Raw genomic sequence first — 21,020 nt, 5'->3', positions numbered from 1 at the left:
AAAAAGACAAAAAATAGTATTATTTGGCGCGTCCTTTTTTTTCTGCGCAAATTTCTGAAATTTTTCTAATGTCCTCGGGCCGTCTAGCGACGTCTTGGAGCCGTTGAACAGAGTTGTGAAGTTCTCCATCTGAACAAAATAAATGCCAAATTCACAACGGAGCTACAATCCAAAAATCTCATTAGTCGTGTAAAATACTCAAAAACTCACTACATGGCCCCTTTCAACCCTTGCAGTCGTGTAGCATACTACATCAAGTGTTTCTCACCTGCGTCTGATGTTTCGAATTTCGTTCACCAGAACCATAAAATTTTGCCTCTTCCAGCAACTTCTCGATATATTTTGGCGTTGTTATACCCGCTGAAGCTGCTCTACCGCCTCATATCAACACCAATGTAAAAAAAGTAAATATTACAAGACAAAAGGGGCCGACTACTCGTCTTCGCGTCACATATAATAAAAGCCCGGTGTTTATTGTTATTTGCATATGTTTTTCTACTGCTTTCAAAAGACAAGCAAGTAGAAATTACAAGAAAGTAATGATATAAAAAATGCTGGAAACACCAAATTTTTTCTGCAATTCATAATATAAAAATATCTAGAAGGTCACCAAACGTTTTGCTTGCGCTCGCTGTATAGATTCACTATGAGTGCCTTCTCTGGACACCGTCAAAAGTCACACAACGCCCTTAAGTAAGCGCATATATAAAGCAGGGCACATGGAGTGAAACATTTTGACAAGGCCACGAACCAATATTTAATTATGTTAACGGTCTAGCAGCAAGGCCAGAAGCTGGTTAGTCTTATAGAAGCGGTATTATGGACATGTAGCAGGATCCTGTGAGCGCTTTGTATTTTTCATTGACAGAGCACTTTTCCATCAAGAACACAGAAGCGACTACAGTTTCTGGCTGTGTATGAGGTGGCTCCATCACAGAATCACGCTTAAAAATTTTTTTATTTGGTGCAAGGAAGCTTGTGCAGACCTTGCCAAGATCGTCTGTTTTCCTGTACGAATGCAATGGTTGGCTTCGATTCAAACCATTCACTGAATGTCTGCCTCGAATTGAATTAACTGGCCTTTAAACAGTAATTCTGAAGCAATCTAGCAAGTTTTATTCTGGGCCGAGCACATAACTTTTTTGGCACAAAAACCAAAAGACAAATCGGAATGGGAGGGTTTGTCAACGATTATTTGTCGGCTATATGCATGGTGTGCAGAGTGGCCTCAGCTCGATTGCAACGCACTAAATCGAAATGTGATTGTGGGCCTTCATTGCTATTTGATAAATTACGTTTACCTGTCGTAGTAATGAATGCTGTCATATATGCACAGGCCGATATGTTTCATTGAAAAATGCGCCTTGTTTTTATGTTCACTGCTCTGATATCAAAAATGCAGATCTTCCTGCGCGCCGGCCATTGACACGCGCGTACCGTATACGTGTTTTTTGGGTGTGATAAGAAGCTGTTTTTAGCCAGGGATTTCTGACATATTCGGAAAAATCCAACAGACGTCTACGCTTTTGAAGTTCTAGAACATCGCTTTTGACACAAAGATTGTGGGGATTGAAAGATATGACTCTTACCAATCTACTCAAAGCCGTCCAAAATAAAGGAACTCCATCCTACTCGGTTTCAAAGCGTTTCTTCTCAGAAGGAAACGCTCAACACACCGTGCTTCACAATGCGCAGAAAATTTGCTAATATTTTTTTTCACTCACATTTTACCGCCGCCTCATAACTCACATCACATCGGTTATGCCTACAAAGTTAACCTTGTCTTCTTCCGCATGGAAAAGTAGGAAGGATTCATCTTTAACCTTATAAAAAAACAATTAGCTGCGGTTTAACTATACTGCTGAACATGGTTAGAGAGCTAAGGCTGTTGTGTGTCGGGCAAGTAGACGCGGCTTGGCGCCTGTAACGCTGAGTGCGTTCCGCACACTACATAATCAGCGTGCCCACCCTACCATCCTGGCAGGTGGCAGTTAAAGGTTCATCGCGAAACGTTGTTCACCCAATGAAAGCTGCGGCCTATGGCTGCAGTGCCCCCGTGTCTGCCACAACGCTGTCAGCGCTGATGCATGCAACCCACGTGTCTCCCCCACAAACGCCGCGTACCTCAAAGCGCGATTGAGGCGTCCACATGTCCTAGGGAGCCAGTTATGCGCCCTTCCTTTCCTCAAAATCATCGGAGTCTAGAACGCTGTCAACGCCAACGATAAAGAACACAATGAACGTCGACGCCCCATAAAAACAGGCGCGCGCTCGGTTTCAGCGTCGGCGTCGGCGGTAGCTGAGTGACGTCCATAGCTGCCACGTGGTTCAAGGGCAGTTCAAGGTCAAACACGTGCACTCGGCGCACACGGCGAAATAGGCCGCAGCGTTCATTGGGTGACCAACCTCTCGCGATAAACCATTAACTGCTACCTGCCATGGTGATAGGGTGGGCGCGCTACCTATCCAGTGTGCGGAACGCACACAACGTCACAGGCGCCAAGCCACGTCTATAGTTGGCCGATTGAAGGTCGTTGAAGGTCATTCTCCGGCCTACCCGACGACTGCTTTACCTAGCGTAGTGAAGCTTTCCGCTTCAAAAGAACATAATGAGTTACTCTTCAGGATCGCCAAGATAACATACTTTCGTTATATCATTCAGCGTTACTAATTTATATAGAATCCTAGCACTTGCTGTAATGAAAATTACTTTTGTCAGATTCACAACCATTTTTTCTTTTTTGTTTTTTGTTCCCCCCCCCCCTCCCATGTAATGCCCACAGGGGACCCTTAGAGTATTTGAATAAATTAGTAAACAAAATGAATAAATTGTCCTTCATTTGCAGGCTCCAACAGTTATCAAAGGCGCCGCGCCGCTTTATTAATTTATCAGAAGGCAGTAAACGATTACTTGGCCAGTGCATGAGTAAAACAAATTCTTTACCTTTGCTCCAAGTAGTCTCCTTTTCTAAGTCTCCTTTTTTTAGATAAATCATTTATAGCTTTTCAACATACACATAGTTGTAAAATTAAAATTGGTTCCTAGATGACAATCAGGTGTTAAATTTTTGTAATACTAGTATTCTTACTTGAGTCAAATCTTTTTCTGGAAGTGCCTGGCAGATGGCATGGTTGGCACATCAAATGGGAAATATAACCACAGTCGTAATACCGGAGGGAGCTACTGTGAGAGAGCAAGCAGCTCTTGTGCAGATACAGCCGCCGCGGTGGCTCAGTGGTTACGGCGCTCGGCTGCTGGCCCGGAAGACGCAGGTTCGATCCTGGCCGCGGTGGTCGCATTTAGTTGGAGGCCCGTGTGCTATGCCTTGTCAGTGCACGTTAAAAAGGAGTGGAAATTATCTAGCGCCCTCCACTTTCACGTCCCTCATTGCCTGAGTCGCTTTGCGACGTTAAACCAAAACAAAATCAGCCGCGTGCAGAAACTGAGTACACAGTGCGACGTCTGGGGAGCCCTCCACTACGACACTTCTTTCTTCCTTTCTTCTTTCACTCCCTTCTTTATCCCTTCCCTTACAGCGCGTTTCAGGTGTCCAACGATGTATGAGACAGATAATGCGCCATTTCCTTTCCTCAAAAATCAATTATTATTATTATTATTACGACGTCTGCAACTGCTACCGAAGGTGCCTCTGCGCACTTTCCACGAATTCGTGTGGTCGAGGTATGCTGGCAGATTTTTCCAACGCATTCTAAACAGCTTTCTTCTATTCTGCTATTCGCCTCAAACTAGCCAGATAATTGCAAGAACGCTGCATCGAATCGAGCAGCCAGTTTGGTATGTTTGCCTCCAGGCGCATGCCCGGTAACGCAAAGATGCCAATTTCCGAGAGGTTTCACAACCTCGCCTCACTTAACAGCGCACCGGTAGTTAACATTCAAGCCCAAGTGAAAACATGAGAGCGGGTGTGGTGAGAAATTATAATATCACAGATACTATTCGTTCAACTTGCGCCTTTGCGCCTTCTACGCGAGCGCACACTCGAACCTAGGCGGCGAACAAGTTTTGTTACCGTACATTTCTTCTGCAGCAGATTTTGACTCCGTTCTAAAATAAATCCAGAGAATTTGTGTTTTAGGTGCTTCAGTTTGACAGCACTACTACGCACGTACCAACACCGCGCAAAAATCTTGTCTTGTGCTTCTTGTCTTGTGACCTTGTCGCATCAGCACAACCTGCCCACCGAACTGTGAGCAAACTGACCACCGTGGCAGGCGACAGTAATATTACTGATTGGTCGCGAGAGGTTGTTCGGGAAGAGCAACATCGGTCGTACAATCCCTACGGGTGGCTGTGATAGGAGCAGCCACCTGCCAGTGCAGTGGCGCATATCTTAACCGCTGCACCACTGCGCTGGTATAGTGGTATGAGGACTGGCCGCGACCTGTGGATGTTAAGTAGAGAGAGACCAATCCTGCATATATGGGAATTAACCCACTAATTCCCTTAAGGGGGAGCTCAAGTGTACCCTGCTTTCGCGTGCGTACTCGGTTTAGCTACGTTGAACCCCTACTACTTTTTCCTCTTGTAAAAATATGGCTGCATAAAATAAGGATGTATGACAAATTGCAGTTATTTTCTATCCATACGTTTTGTTTTTTTACTGTTACGCTTTCCTGAGAAACTATCCTAAACAGGCCGGAGTGTGCGCAAAGAACAGTCGCCTGAAAAATACCCAGGAATCGCAATACGGCAACATTTAGCACAAGTGGCGTAACGCGCTGCCGTAAACTAAGCACCACGGTGAAATTACAAGCCGTACAGGCGTCATGTGCTTTGTAGATACCATGACTACGAGCAAAGAAGTATGACATAAATTTATAAAATATATTTCTAGATGTTTCAGAGGACTATTAGGATCGTCTCTAATCTTCATAGCCCGCAAGTAACTCACTGATTTTGCCGTCTCCTGCAGCACTCGGAAGTTTTTTGCCGCATGATCTTTTTCTCACTCTGCTATTCCATTTATAGCTATATTGCTTCACTTTCACAAACCTTATAATGGTGCACACTACTCGTATGTAACTGTAACACTTACCTTTCTAACTTTATGTATATTGTGCAAAGTAATATTTATCGTCACGTTGTTTTCGTTGAAGAAGTTTTGAACCTAAAACAGAAACGAAAATGAAGTGCTCTGCCTCCGGAAAAAAACCACTCGCATTATATCAAGCCAAGCGTTCCTCAAAACTCATTCGCTGTGGAGGGGAAGCCACGAATGCCAGGCGCAATCTTTCATACTTGTATTTTTGGGTCACGATCGTTTGAGAACAGATTTGGGGAATCAGAAGCCTGCACTTCTAGGCTTCTATCTTCTACTCCACTGAGAACAAGTTATGAGGCTCAGTATCAGTAAACTTTACAGTATATCAGGGCGTGCTGCTTACTGGTCGGAAGAAATAAAATTGCCTCGAGGATGCAATGTTTTTACACAACGGATCAAAAACCTTTCAACAACAGAGAGTCGTGTCCGGGCTTCGCCATTAGCCGAGAATCATTGTGTATAAAGGTAGGCTCTCAAATATATGCCCCATCTCTCTGCAGGCAGTACCAATAAGACATTTCACCCAGCATGAGCATCTTAATAAGTCCATGGAGCTTAATTAACACTCTGCACTGGAGTGCCACAGGATATCGAACCTTTAGAGGGCAATTAGCGAATATCATAACGTTGTTGACAAGAATTTTTAATACATTTATTTACTCTGCTGCTCGTTTCTGCAAAGCTTGCAAATTGTTTCATTTTGATTAAAATTGATGTATAACAACCCTACACTATCAGCATATATTGGCCACTAAAAGTGGAATGTATAAATAAGACATCCATTCAACTGTGGTTGCAAGGTTACCATGAGAACTTCACCATACGAAACGGTGCGCTTCATATATTTCCATGCGTACATAAAAACTGACAGAAATACAGCAAATGTCCTTAGCATTAAGACCCATGAAAACTGGACGAGCGCTGAAGTGGCGATCTAATGTTTTGACTGCTTAGCTATGAGCACTCAACTGCATTGGCAGCCACTAGACGCTGAGACTCAAGCAAGGCTGCCAAAAAATCTCACGTTCTGCTTCGTTGCGCCTTTTTAGAGATCATGGCTACCGTAAAGTTACATACACGACGTTTTTGCTACCCTATAACGGCCCAGAAACACAGAAGGAGGAAAGCGGGCCTCGTTCAGACACTCAACCCAACAACCACCACAGATTCAAGCAAAGCACAGAGCACTAGCCTCGCAGTCCTTCACGTGATATTTACTTCTACTAGCCAACTAGCGTAGAGAGCCGCCGCGGTGGCTTAGTGGTTATGGCGCTCGGCTGCCGGCCTGAAAGACGCGGGTTCGATCCCAGCCGCGGCGGTTGAATTTCGATGGAGGCGAAATTCTAGAGGCCCGTGCACTATGCTATGTCAGTGCACGTTAAAGAACCCGAGGTGATCGAAATTTCCAGAGCCCTTCACTACGGTGTCCCTCATAGCCTGAGTCGCTTTGGTACGTTAAAACCCCATAAACCAAACCAACTTGCGTAGACACAACCGATTTACAACCGGGCTGGTATCGAAGTTTGCATCCGTGAGCCACAGCAAAGTGGATTGGCCGTGCGCCTCAGACTTGTAAGGCAAGTTTCGTGTAGGTGAGCAATGTCATGCTAGCGAAACACTAAACTGCACGTTCGAAGCAGTTAAGAAGTCACAAATCTAATATGAGTAACTTGGTTACTACTTATGAACTTCTTTCGTTCCCATAGAGGACCAACGACTTGTCCACCGCATTGTACTTTAGCGATGAACGTATAAAGCTGTGTGACTAACCCATTCCTTCACACAAACTCCCATCCTCGCATTATCTACCTCCTCGCAGCGAGGCGAGGAGAGTAAATCATTCAAGACAAGAAAAAAGCAAATAAGCATGCAGTTACCGATGGAAAATTTTCGTTATCTGATGTCCTCAAAAAGGTCAGATATCTAGATATTTGTGCTGTAATTCGAAAGAATCTGTTGTTTTGGACTGGAGCTTTGACTCGGAACTAACTACGACTAAATTTGACCTGAGTGTAGCCAAAACGCTGCAAAGTAAAAAAATATAAATCGTTCTCATGTCTTCGCAGTTGGTGAAAAGGAAATTTTGTTTCATCTACAAAAGAATTTTTTCTAGTAAGATTTAGCAGATCTTCCTTGTGTTAAGAACCTTCATATCATGGCGTTGCATTCGTAGCATTTGAGACCTGTATAAGAGAGTACAAATACGCAGAAAAACTAGGCTGCCCAGTGCGAAGTGCAGAAAATGTTCCTCAAAACGGCCCATTTTTTTCATAATTGCCGGTGACATTGTTAATTGAGCGATTTTCGAAAAAAAAAACATTGTTTACAAGGAAGCCCTCACGAGAGCATTATTTCTCGCTGCTCGAACCCATTAGCTGAGGACCTCCACTCAATAATCAATCCTGCTAACATAAAACTACTGCGTCCCTCATCCCACAGCAGGCGAAAATGGGGAAATATTGAGTGACCATAGTGAAAAATTATCAGTTAGTGATCTATGCGCGTGGTCATGTTCATTTCTTTTTGCTATTGTTTGATGTTTAATGGTCGACTTCTGTACTCGTCAGCAGGTTTCCTGAGCAAAATGGCAGCATTCAAAAAAGCTCACAATAACATGTAATGGTACATTGTGGAAGGCTGTGCAAAAGCAAAAGTAGCCGTGAAGAAAGGAAGATAAAATAAAAATAAGAATTTCTAGAAAAAAGCGCCGCTAAAGGTTTCATAACGCGTTAACATGTTAGGCATGTATCCACAGGGAACTGCTAATAATATTGCTCTCATGAAATCAACGAGCCTGCCGTATCACTAAGTTTGTCTGTACTTTCAGTCAACACCCTTTCCAATCGCGTAAACGCAGTAAAACTTTCCTGATCAGTTACAGAGTCCTCAACAATTTGTGGTAAGAGCACAAGTTCGCGCCGAAAAGTCGCAATGAATAAATTCTTTGAATAAAAGTATATCAGATCATATCCCCAGAGTGCATCCACTCGAATATGTTTGATTGCATTTTCTTTGTATCCTATCCTATTGTTTCGTTTGTATTCTTTCTGTGGCGTCAAAGGTATAATGAAGAATGCCGCAGCCTTACTGCCACTCGGCATCCGTAATTTACCTTCTCAAATATCGATTTATAATCTTCCAAGGAAGGTTCCCCGGCCTTTCTTCCTCTTCCAGTTCCTTCAGCGACAGTGATGCTCGCGTCGTGAAAGACACGTACAAGCACAGTGATTCCTTCGCCGATCGGCTCCAACAATTTTTCTGTTTTTCAAATAAGAGGCGAACAATTATTAAATAAGTTATTTTTCTGCCTATATACCTTAGTTTTATATTAACTTATCTCCTATGTTATTTATTATTGTAACTTCTCGTGATAACAAATTCATTACCGATCCTGTTCGTGTTTTGGCCGTTTTGCTCTCCTGTCCCCCCTTATTTAATGCGCAGCTAGTCGTGTTGGGCATCTGTTATAGTGATAAATTAATAAAAAAAGATTCAGCCTCACTTGAGCTTACTTAACAAATTTCACTTCACACGTAATATAAGCACTTTAGTGCTTATGTTCGTGCTTAGGATAGGCAAAATTACTAGAGCCTCAACCCTTATAAAAATTCTCTTTTTATACAATCTATTGACCATCATTTAGACCTTTCCTTTTATCTGCAGAATATATATAAACTATCTGCAGACAAAACTCTATAACAGCCTTAATTTCCTTTGGTTGGTAGAAAATCATTAGACAGGTTTACAACAGCCTTAATTTCCTTTTGCCTTTAGACAGTCTGTAGACTTTCTATAGACTAAAGTTTACAATAGCCTTAATTTCTTTTCACATGTAGAGAGAGTCTATACTGTATATAAATACCAAAGTCTAAAACAATTACAATTTCCTTTGACTCTAGGTAATCAATAGACTGTCTTAAGAAAAAGTCTATAACAGTTAAATTTCATTTTAACTACAGAAAATCTATACACTTCCTTTTCACTACAGTCGGTAACAATTGCAATTTTGTTTTCTCTATCGACTATCTATAGACTGCTTTTCGACTAAAGTTTATGACAGCTTCAACTTAATTTTGTCTATTTGAGGTCTATGAATAGTATATAGATTCAAGTCGTTAAAAAGGCTAATTGGATGAGTAACTGGCACTGTCTCTTCCAGCTGTTTTGAGGTATAATATGTGACAGTTGCATTGTGCTAGCGTCCGCTGGCTTCCATGTCAGCAGCAAATTTACTCGATCCCTTGTAAAATATGTATCCGCCGCGCTGGCTCAGTGGTTACGGCGCTCGGCTGCTGACCCGAAAGACGCGGCCTCGATCCCGGCCGCGGCGGTCGAATTTCTTTGTAGGCGAAATTCCAGAGGCCCGTGTACTGTGCGATGTCAGTGCACGTTAAAGAACCCCAGGTAGTCGAACTTTCCGGAGCCCTCCACTACGGCGTCTCTCATAGCCTGAATCGCTTTGGGACATTTAAATCCCACAAGCCACAAACCTTGTAGAGTACGAGCACCTGCGCGGTGTCAATTGCTCAAGACGTAGACAAAACGGTTTACTGTCGCATGTATTAAAAAAGCCACCATATTTTAGCCAGTGTTATTGCCTTAGTCGTTCAGGTTGGTGGCGTTGTTGCCTTGCGTAGACACAAATTATTAATAGCGCGGGAAATGTGGGCACCATCTTTACGACCGCTTTTGTCCAACCTGGGAGGGTCTAGCGCAACATGGCGTTTCGCGCCTGCGAACGTGCCCGATTCTTCAGGTGTCCACATGTTGAATAAGCTGATCATTCAGCACTGAGTGCAGAGGGCACCTCTGCAGCGGCTGACCGCAGCTATGGCTAGATCTCTACACCTCCCCCGCTATTTCGGGAATTTAAAAAGATATATATTCGTAGAGGACAATGCAACGATCTCCAATATATTGTTTTTCAAAAACCCTGAAAGTCTTCTTTTCGTTATACCGTGACGTATATTGTGCTCAGACATAAACAATGTTTAATGCTAACAGTTAAAGTGAGGAAAGGCAGTCATTCGTGAAGTCGAGGTACCTGCAAACTGCACTGCAAAAGTTGAAAACGCTCTCCCTTAAAAAAATCGCCCGAGACAATTCTATTTTTTCTTTCGATCGTTAACTGGCCAACGCACTTAACTCAAAAACGTTTCGTCAGTGGTTCCCCATTCTTCTAAACATTCCTGAAAATAAAGGGGGGAAGACGGGTGTGAAAATTGAGGAATGTGCCCATCTATTACAAGCACCGTGAAAGGACTCAAAGAGCATTGTTCTGTTCGCGATTAACAACTACCTTTTACGCCTTTGCAGTTTGTATTCACGTGTAAAAGTACTGCGACGCAACAATCAGCCAGTATTTTTTCGTTCCTCTCCACATAACTGCTGCTTCGCAGCCGATGACCGACTGTTGTCGCCCATACCAGTTTTCTAAACAAAAACACGCAAAATACTATGCTATGCAACTTTTTCTATTATTATTCATAAAGTACCACATAGTGGTTTGTCGGGGAGAGGCGGTGCTTATGGGCAAAGGAATAAGGTTTCGGGTTTCTTTTCGCGAAAACAATATTGTTATAAAATTTGAGCGGAGTATTTAAACTTAAAAACAAATTGCCCACTGTGGTCTACGATACCAGAACAAGATGCACAAGGCAAGCGTGCGAATGGTAAAGATACGCCCATGAAATGGGTTTTTGTTTCACATTTTGCGGTGAAATGGCGGAAAGCCATTTAGGCTGCTGGCAACTTTGTGTCCTTTTACGCAAGACTTTAATGTGCGGGCTTGTGTCGGTGTCTTCTCTCGTGTACTATACGCTTCCGTCGAAACCCAACTTAATCGTCCCCTCATGGTAAGTCTACACGATGTTTTATTGATTTCGTGCCCGAGACTACCGTAAGGAGAGCTGTGGGTGTTGAACAGATTATCTGCGCAGCGACAAATTTATTATTGTTTGCTAGCGGCGTATTTATGTATTTATGGCGCACACTTGCCATAAATACATAATTTGGTTTTGCTGTATACAATATGGAATCATGTAAAGTTTTTTCGTGCAGCAACTGGAGAAGGCTCGTACCCTCAGCTACTGGGAGAAATCCTTCTTTCTTGTCGCTGTTACTCCCCTGTAAAGTTCGTGTCGTTGATCAAAGCCCTTGTCCCTGCAAAAGTCCACAGCAGGTGGCGAACATCCACATCTGCACCCATGATGTGGAACACCTCGGGCAAGTGGTGGGTCCTGCTTCTTCTTCAGAACTCCATCGGTACGTGACCGACGGGGCAGCCCTGATCCTTCTAAGGGATACCTCCCCCAATCTCGTTAGGTTATGAGGGAGGGAGAACGTGCACGAGGGAATGAGGGCACGTGTACTTTTCCCTATAGAGGATGCTAAAATTATAAGAGCTGAATGGGTGCAAAAAGTGTGTCTGGTGCGGGATGCAATAGTGTTTGGAACTTGGTGTATAAGGTAACAATAAGAATGGGGTGGAAAGCATATGGCAGGTTCTCTCAGATCATGAATAGCAGTTTCCCAATATCCTTCAAGAGAAAAGCGTACAACAGCTGCATCTTCCCGGTACACACCTACGGGGCAGAAACGTGGAGGCTAACGAATAGGTGTCAGCTTAAGTTAAGGGTAGAGCTTAAGCTAAGAGTGAGTGAGGGAACACAGGCAGGTCAATGAGATCCTAGTCGAAATGGGCTTGGGCAAGGCATGTAATGCGAAAGATAACCGCTGGTCCTTAAGGGTAACGGAGAAGGTTTCAAGAGAAGGCATGCGAAGCAGGGGGCAGCAGAAAGGCAGGTGGTCGGATCAGATTAGGAACCTATAGGTTATAACTAGACATATAGAAAGAAAAGGCACGGTAGCTATCTTTTAGTGGCGGCGTACCTCTGGACTGTGTCGCGAAACAAGCCATTTAGCAAGAAGTGAATATAGGCTGCGATTTAAGAAATTGGCAATTTCGCTCCAACTGTCCCTGAATTTTCCAGTTTACGTAAAACGCATGAACGTTGTCATTTTTTTAAAATCATCCGCGCTTCGCTCAAGACATAATTAGTCGTATCGCTTTAGTCAGTCCACTAGTTCGGTTTTGTGTTCATGGTTCATGCGGGTCATTTCTTTCTGCTCCCCCTTTCGTCCTCTTTTAACAATCAGTTGTATATTTTTGCCAACGTCGCTACAATAAACGGTACACTACCGCATTACATGTCTGCGTCTCCTTACCGCTGTGGCGATGCAACAGTTACACAAAAAGACAGTCGCATTTGGTTCTCCGAATTACTTGTCCCGCCAGGGTTCCCTTCCACTTCTTCACTACTGCTAGTTTGCTGATTACATGAGTTCGTGTTCTCATAAGGATCCTCTCTTCCTGTCCTTGAATTATCATAGGTAACATGTTACCCTCTTATTTTCCTTACCATAGCTCGTTGCACTGTCCTCTATTTGATATTAATCTTTTCTTTGTATCCAATTTTTGCCCGCAGAGATAAGAAATATTTTCATAAACATTTTGGTTTGTTAACCTGACTATTCATTTCCAACATTCATGATGAAAATTTTTAATATTGGAAAACTAAGTTACTGGTATAGAAATATTGAAGGTAATGGTCCCTTCTTTTAACGAGTAGCAAAATATTTCTTTTATAGTAACTTTATCGTTCGCATCGAGCACTTAAGACAGCTATAAAAAAACAATGCGGAAGGCTTTTGACGATAGCAAACCGTTAATAGCAAAACAATTTAAACCTGGCGACGGGAGATCTGCAGATATATTGTTATAGAGAAATCTAACTATATATGAAAAAATTGCGCTCATAAACTATGTCCCGTCCAAAAATGCTTTTGTCCAGAATTGTGGGTATGTAATACAAAATACACTGGTCCTCAACGTCCTGGTAATCTTTGCCTTGCTTGTTACCTACTGTGATTTAAACGATCACATTTACAGAAGTGCAATGTCAGAATAGAGTATCTTGAAGTCAAAGTAACCGCACAAATGCCTGTAGACAATCAAAGCCTGTGTCAGGGCATTGAATTCCATTATGCGAGAACCTCAGAACCAGCTTCCAGTTTTTTTGCTGTGGTACACACTCTGTATTAGTCATGCTATGATCAAATTACGTGTATTGATATTTCAGGCTTTAAAGTAAATGTCATTCTCTGACTTACACATGGAGAGCTTGGTGGGCTGGAGCGTGTTTTTTCTCTCAGAAAAATTAGACGGGGAGAAAATGCATGGCTTATCACATGCTTTTGTCGATAAAAATATGAGCTGTGAAAGAATCGCAGCCATTTCTTCCTTCGACCCCAATGTGCGTGCCTGGTGTTTCGTTTGCACACATTAGTCTATCAACTACCAAAAACATTTTTGGCAAGAAAAATTCTCGTTCACTTTTCGTTTCATCCAAAGTGAAACTTTAGGGAAAACTCTCAGAAAAAGATCAATCGACTCTATAGGAGCACAGACTGACGCAATGAATTCTTTGCGTGCTACTTGGCATGCGGCGCGGGTGTAAGACACGTGCAAAACCTTACTTAGATATTATCCGCACTTGTGAGATTGTGAAACCCTCATGCGCCGAGAGTATGTTCTAAGTCGAACAGCCGGCGGGCTAGCGAAATACTTCCTGAATATAATGAGCGCCGCATGCAGAACATTTCGCAATATGTGACGTCAGAAGTCACGTGAACTAACAGCTGACGCCTGAGGCCATCTAGCGGAGCAAGCTGCCAATAGATGTCGCTGTAAAACAGACGCTTCTGTTCTGATTATTACCACAGCTAAGATAGTCTCGCCCACTATTGCATGACTTTTTCAGCTGTCATCCAAAAAGAAGCTCTGATTTCATATTCGTGGCGTATCAAGAACAAGATCGTACACATCTGCGCAGGTCAGGAATCGAAACGCAAGACTTTGAATTATTAATTCAGAAGAGAGCGATTCTAGCGTACCACACTTTCACAATGTGCCCCTTCTACTTTGCTTTAGCGTTTCCTAAACAATTCACTTTTCGCCCGCCTAGAAGTTTTCTTAGGCGACGTGTATTCTAGTACATAAAGAATAGGCACTTACACTCTCATGTGCTCAGGGAATTGGTTATACGCCTAAGGATAAATCACAGTTGCGTACTCAACAGTGAAGGACGCAACGAATATGGCGCAACCGAGAATTACTATAAAAGATACAATTCCGCACTGCACGACAGGCCGCTGTAAGGCAAATCCCGCCTGTACATTTACACAACCACTTCTATTCTAGCGATATGAGGTCTGCCAAATATAAAGCAGGTCATATAGCACGCAACAACTGTTCAAAATTGTCTCCTCAGTTTAACATATATTTTGCACCAGGCATTCTCTGTGGCATTCAAAAGCACCTCTCCCAAATAAACATATATTTGGCTCCGGCTCAAAGAAACCAACCAAATCATTTGAAAACGTTGTACATTAAAGTAAACTTGGGATGCGAGTGCGATTCCCTGCAACGAAGCCGATCAACAACGTCTCTTTCCTAAGATCTGTAACGAATCGTATGATATAGTCTTAGATGTGTGATTTCGGAAAACCTTTTAAAAGAGAGAGCAGCATTAAACTGCGCAATACTTCCCTAGTGGCTTCAGCAGAGAAAACTAAGTTAGCATGAGTGTACTTTTACAATAATTAGCTCTCTATAGGGAGGCTCACCATATTCGCGAATTTATTAACGCGATTGCCTTAAAGGCCCCTTTACGCAGAAAATACGGCGTCGCGTCGGCGTTGTGAGCGACAAATCACAGGCATGGCTCTGACAGGTGGTACCCAGAGGGCAACCTAGGAGGCAGGTGGACCACCTAGGTCACGTGACCTTGCGGCTTCATCACAACCTGCCCATTGGATAGTGAGCAAACTGCCAACCGTGGCAGGTGGCAGTAAAATTAATGACTGGTCGCTCAGGAAGAGCAACCAGGGCCGCACAAGGCCCACCGGTGGTAGCACCCGCCGCCGCAGGGTAGTGGCGCATCGCCTACCCGCTGCACAACTGTGCCAGGAGTGTTATGAGGACTCCCAGCGATCTATGAATGTAAAGTAGAGAACGACCTTCTGCATATATGGGAATTAACGCTTTACGCTATAGCGTCATACGCTTAAGGTGGAGCTTAAGTGTTCCGTCCAATTTTTTACCCGCTTACCAGCAAAGGGACAAATTCTGAACGCAGTACATACCCGTCACTTGCTTCGTCTTACGGCCAGTTTAAAATGTAAATTACTGGCAAAACCGCCAGCTCTACACTTGTTTCTGCCACCATAAACGGCACATCAACCACAAGATGGTAATCTTTCCTCGCTCGTCTCCAACAGTAGGCTTACCATTTAAGAAAAGAAGCTGAATCAGGTAATTATAGGCGAACTAAGAAAACGAAACTGCCTTTCTGAGCTCTATCTAACGAATTCGTCGTAAATATTGTTCAAGGACCTTACTTCTCTGAGCATGAGCTCCATCGTTGTTCGCCGCGATGCAGAGGAGAAGAACCAAGTGACAAATGCTATGCATCGTTGCCGACTACTGGAAGGTTGACCTGAAGTCAACGCTTTATAAGCTCATTATAGGGCTTTTCCTGAATAAAGTTTACGTGTCGTCTGTTGCTGTCTTTCGAAAGCCCATGCGTTACTTTTGCTCCATAGTCGTCCAATGACAGTCAAAACCACTAGCATTTCTTCCTTTCTCAACAGCTGCAGCAAAAAGCAAAATTGGAGGAGAGAAAACCTAGCAGTCGCTCTCCCTCGCTTTGCTCAAAGTCTACAGAGCTTTTTCTAAGCTTCTGAGGGCACCGCGACCACAATTCGCTGACTAAAAGCGATGGCTTAAGGCCAAGGTGTCACGGACTTATAATGGACTTTTGACTTTCTCCTGTATACAAGCCGTCACAGTTCCAGGAAAATGCTTTGTCGAATATCACTGTTGCTCTTTGTGGCCACTGACGAATTAGCAAGCCGACTACTATGACGCTGTGTCTGTAACAGGCAGTCATGAGGTCAGGTCACTGCAGTTCGGCACAAACTGGACAGCTGGGCACAGCATGACCTTCGTTTCGAATCCTGTACCCCATAGTTTAACTTTTAGACCTGAATACACCCAATAACTGAGCCCCTTTACTCTTTCATAAAAAAATGGTGTGTAGAATCCCTTAAACCAGTTAAGAAGCATGGTTGGGATGCCTGCAAAGATTAACAACTGTGCAGTCCTTCCAGGAAACTATTTACGGTTACTCGAGTATCCTGATGTGCGCCGCTTCGCAGTCACAATCAAAGGTAATAACTACAATATGGTACATACTTATTACTTTCCTTTTACTAGAGATATTTTGGTGGCAGGCATTGCTTGATTGTTAATCATCTCAGTCATGTGAGCCCTGGAGGTAGACTGCGGAAACGGGTTTGCTTCAAATAATTGTTTCAAGGCGACAGTTTTTAAGGCCGCGTTGCCGCTTCTGTGACGTCGTTGGCTCAACACGGCAGGTACCGTGATGAGGAACGTCATTGCAACGCGACACACTGATTGGTCCAAGCCCAATAACTGACAGTGTCATGACAGTGCCTGTCGTTTTACGCCAATGGCACCGCAGAAACAGGAAACGTGGTCTGCTAGCTGTCGCTGAAGAAACGGTCGCGGTAGCTCAGTGGCTTTGACGTTCGGCTACCGATCCCAAAGGTCGCGGGATCGAATCCTGGCCCTGGCAGCCATATTTCGATGGAGGCGTAATGCAAAAACGCCCCATTGCTATGCAATTCTAGCGCACGGTAAAGAACGTCGGGTAGGGTAAATTAATCCGGAACCGTCAACGACAGCGTCCTTCATAGCCCACGTGTCGCTTTATGACGCTAAATCTAACATAATAGTACCATATACATATCACAATGACATCACTCGTGACGTCAGGAGAACTCATTAAAACCAGGCGCCAGAGGTTCTTGCTCAGTACTCTATTTGCTGTGCTGTGTCCTAGTGAGTAGAACCGTTGACTAGAAGATTCAGCCTTTAGGGTCGCCGTAGCCCAAACCCGTTGATTTGATCCTCACCTCGTTGTACCTTATGGATGCTTGCTGAACCTGGACTCTCCAACACTGCCGACGCCACACTTCTCCACCTCACCCTCCCTCGCTGCGTCTGTAGCGCCGCAGGCCCTCCTTATACAGACTGACTGGCCATAGTATGGGACTGTGCTTGATGCATGGTCGTACATGCATCAAGCATAACCTTCGCCCCTACGCAGAGTTTCAAACAGAACGACTAAAATTTGACAGCATTTCACACCACGGCGGTTGTAACTGAAATTCGCATCATGACAAGTGAACGTTTCAGTTATTAACAGTTTAATATCTACATTAGAGATGGTGTCACTTGATAAGCTCCAGCATGTTGATCGTTAGCAGCGGGCCGGAGTAACGGACCATACTTAAAGGTCGATGTTGGGGAAAAAGCCATACAATGTATGCATTTCACGAACATTTTTTTTGCAGAAAAAGACATTGTGGGTGTAGTTCTTGGAAAATAAACTTTATAATGCAAGAGTCGTTTTATCAGGGGGGCTAGCGATGGGAGGCGATTCCCCCCCCCCCCCCATAACCCCCGCACCCCTGCTCTGTAAATCCGCTCATGCATCAGCATAAATTTCTGGAATTTAAGTGCGAAGCTGAAATGTATAACTTATTCTCCCTTTATTTTTACGAAGGCAGTCAAGATTCTACAACAATATCTCTCCGGGGGCAATTATCGTCGTGGACAACAAAACACTTGCGGCAGCTTTTCTACACCATTTGAATGGATTCGTTTTCGTTCCTAACACTTCGTTGAAATTCTGCTATTTTTTGTTGAACTTTCTTTTCATGCAGCATGTGCTCTTTTGTTCACCTTTGTAAACTTCCTCTTCACATTTTTAATATACCACAAGTAATGAAGTCAAGAGGACTGCAGCATTAGCGGCCAGCGTTTTCAGTGACATTAAAAACATAAATTTCCTCAGTTTTTCTGAGTGCTTGACACTACATTTGCTTAAACCACAGCCGAATGCTTGTCCTCAGGTGGCGGCTGACGGCATATGCACTTTTTTTATAGAGGGCGCCTGTGTCTTCCTAGAACGCGTCAACTATCTGTGTTAGCTGAGCATTTAGGTATACAAGCGTTAACACCATCTGCAGCTTCATATGCAGTGCACCACTAAAAGTTATTGGGCTATAGATTACACGCAGTCTCTAATACGGTTCTTGCTTTACGTAAAATGAAAAAAAAATGCAATGCCAGGTCGCCTGCTACCAGCGGTACTTTACATAGCAGACCCACAATGCACAGATACAAATGAGTCCTAAACTATACAAAACAGCTAACAGAATAAGAAACATAACAAAATACATGCTTTCTATAACGCATCAATGCATATACGACCAACAAGGCGCGAACAGTCGCCCTGATTAGTTACATTACGCTTAAAATTGAAATGACATCAACAGTGCACTTAAAAGAATTTTTGTGGGAAACTATACATGAAAATAAAAAGAATGAGGCGGCAAGCATGACACGTCACGTATGCGTGCATTTTTCTTGCCCAGTTAAAAGATCATGAAATGCAACCCTTTCCACTGTAGGAATAATACTTATGCTAATGCTGTCTTGAAACGAAAACATGATGCAACGACCAAATCTTTATCGTGGCAGATTTCTTTGCTCAAAAAAATTTATGTTTTCAGGCCGCGCCAAACGACCTGAGATCAGGTTCACGGTTCTTCAATTTGACTTTCTTTTTTTATTCCAAGTTTTAAATTTTTATATTTTACATTTCCCTTGCAGCACCCGCGTCTGACGAGCAAATGTGTAGTTACAGAGTATAATGAACACGAGTGCATCATTTGTGAACACTCATATGACAGGTGGAGAACCTGATTCAAGGTGCGCCGTAATGGGAGGACTCTGGATTAATTTGCTACCTGGTGTTTTTGAGCGCAGACCAAAATCTCAGTACTCGGTGCCTCAGCACTTTGCCTACATGAAAATGCACGCACCGTGGCAAGGAATCGAACTCGCGACCTCGTGCTCAATAGCAAATCTCTACAGCCGCTCAGTCACCATGGGGAATGTAAAAAGTTCCGCATGGAATATTTATTGGTTATAATTGAGCGCCTTGGAAAAATTACCCCATATATCTTGCAATGTTTCGTTTCATTTTAACGTCCTTTAATCGTCTATCATGACGTCATCCACCAGGGCCTACGTCATCGGCGAGAACCGACCAATGACAGAGAACCAAAAGAAAGAAAAACGAAACTTTACAGATAATGGCGATTGTCCAACTTAATTATAGGCTATATATATTCGTCAGCTTTTTGCTTTAATAACCACTGCTTACAAATAAGATGAGGGAGCAGAAACATTTTCATGCGAGCTTATTTTTATTCGCTTGCCGTATGCGGCAATGAGAGACAAAAACTGTCGCATTCAAATGCATCGGTAAAAATTAAGGAGGCGCAGGAGCTCGGCTGACAGATATACGCTCTGTAAATCGGGTCTGCGTACGCCATTTGCAAGCTTTCCCCCACACAAGGTGAAAATTATCACTGCAGAGGCTGCAGTCAAGCCCTTAGTCAAATGTAATTTGTGTTGAAGACCTAAAAATGACCTAATGGCAAGGCATGGCATGCCTTGAATTATGCTTTAGTACGAAGTTCTTGATGGTTAGTTTATTAATTATTAGTTTATTAGAATTATTAATTTCTCCTGGTCTGGTGCTCGGCTTACTTGGGGTGAAATGCTTGGGAAATGGGTCTTCGACCCCACCTTGAGAATTTGAAAATACCTTGTGCCATGGCGCTCTTTGGCCATAGATGCCCTTGCGCCATAAAAATCCATCATCCATCTATCCATCCTCGATTATTAATTTCAAAGAAAGTTAAGACTGCGCGAATAAGATGTGGACAACAGTCAACGAAAATAAATAACTGCGCCCTTGGTGGTATATTCGTTTTTCTGACACATCTATTCGCGCAGTCCTAACTTTCCTTGAAATGCCAAGAAAAAAGAACAAAGGCCCTTACTTTCGGCAGGACACCTCCGGTTACTCCACTTTCCTAGGTGTACGCAGCTTTGAACTTGAAATTAATATTCGTCACTACGACATGGTGTAAAAGACTTCGTTCAATAATATTTTTTTTCTTGGGGGGGGGGGGAGGAAATTGTGCAGTATCTGTCTCATATATCGTTCGACACCTGAACCACGCCGTAAGGGAAGGGATAAAGGAGGGACTGAGAGAAGAAAGGAAGAAAGAGCTGCCATATAGCGGAGGGATCCGGAATAATTTCGACCACCTGGGGGTCCTTAACGTGCACTGACATCGCACAGCGCACGGGCGCCTTAGCGTTTTTCCTGCATAAAAATGTGTCAACGTTTCAGCGTTTCGTTTTCCGTGGATGACTTAAAGTTCGAAGTCCAGTCGCTATCTGAGAATGTGTTTTGTTGATCATGAGGAGAGGGCGAGATGCATGCGTGACACTTGGAGGATGCGGTTAGGGAGGAGGAATGGACCAACATAAGCTATGCATTTTTCGAACTTCGCAGAAACATTCAAAACAAAATCTACTGCCTGCAGAAAAGTCAGTGGTCATCTCCCTTTGCCCCGCTCAGTGCTTATAACCTTCCATGCATGAACAGAGTATAGAAATTCGAGTGCAGAGTTGCATTGTAAAAATCACTTCTCTTTCCGAAGACTGCCAGTATTCGGAAGGATCTCTCTTCTGTGGCAGTTAGCTCTGTACAAAGTGAAACGTTTGCAGCACTTTTGTAACACCAAGGTAACGTTCTCATTTGCGCTCCTTAGACTTTTCTATATTTTTGCATTTTCGTAGACACCGTTTTCTGAGGCTCTTTCATATTTTCTTAACTTTATGACCTTCCCCTTCAATAATTTTAATCTCTGAAATGACGCGTA

At 43.4% G+C, this 21,020-nt stretch overlaps 1 long non-coding RNA gene across 1 annotated transcript; it reads right to left on the bottom strand.

Annotated features, from left to right (window-relative positions):
* Window positions 1-15,647, bottom strand: LOC144105639 (uncharacterized). Its single transcript, XR_013308842.1, has 4 exons — window positions 15,525-15,647; window positions 8,176-8,321; window positions 5,058-5,129; window positions 1-129 (listed from the first exon to the last, which is right to left on the bottom strand). It is a non-coding gene; the product is annotated as an uncharacterized LOC144105639 (long non-coding RNA).
* Between the last annotated feature and the right edge of the window lie 5,373 nt (window positions 15,648-21,020).

Source organism: Amblyomma americanum, chromosome 9, assembly GCF_052857255.1.
Source record: "Amblyomma americanum isolate KBUSLIRL-KWMA chromosome 9, ASM5285725v1, whole genome shotgun sequence".
In the NCBI taxonomy this organism is placed as follows: domain Eukaryota; kingdom Metazoa; phylum Arthropoda; class Arachnida; order Ixodida; family Ixodidae; genus Amblyomma; species Amblyomma americanum.
This window is presented reverse-complemented; position numbering and strand designations above follow the sequence as displayed.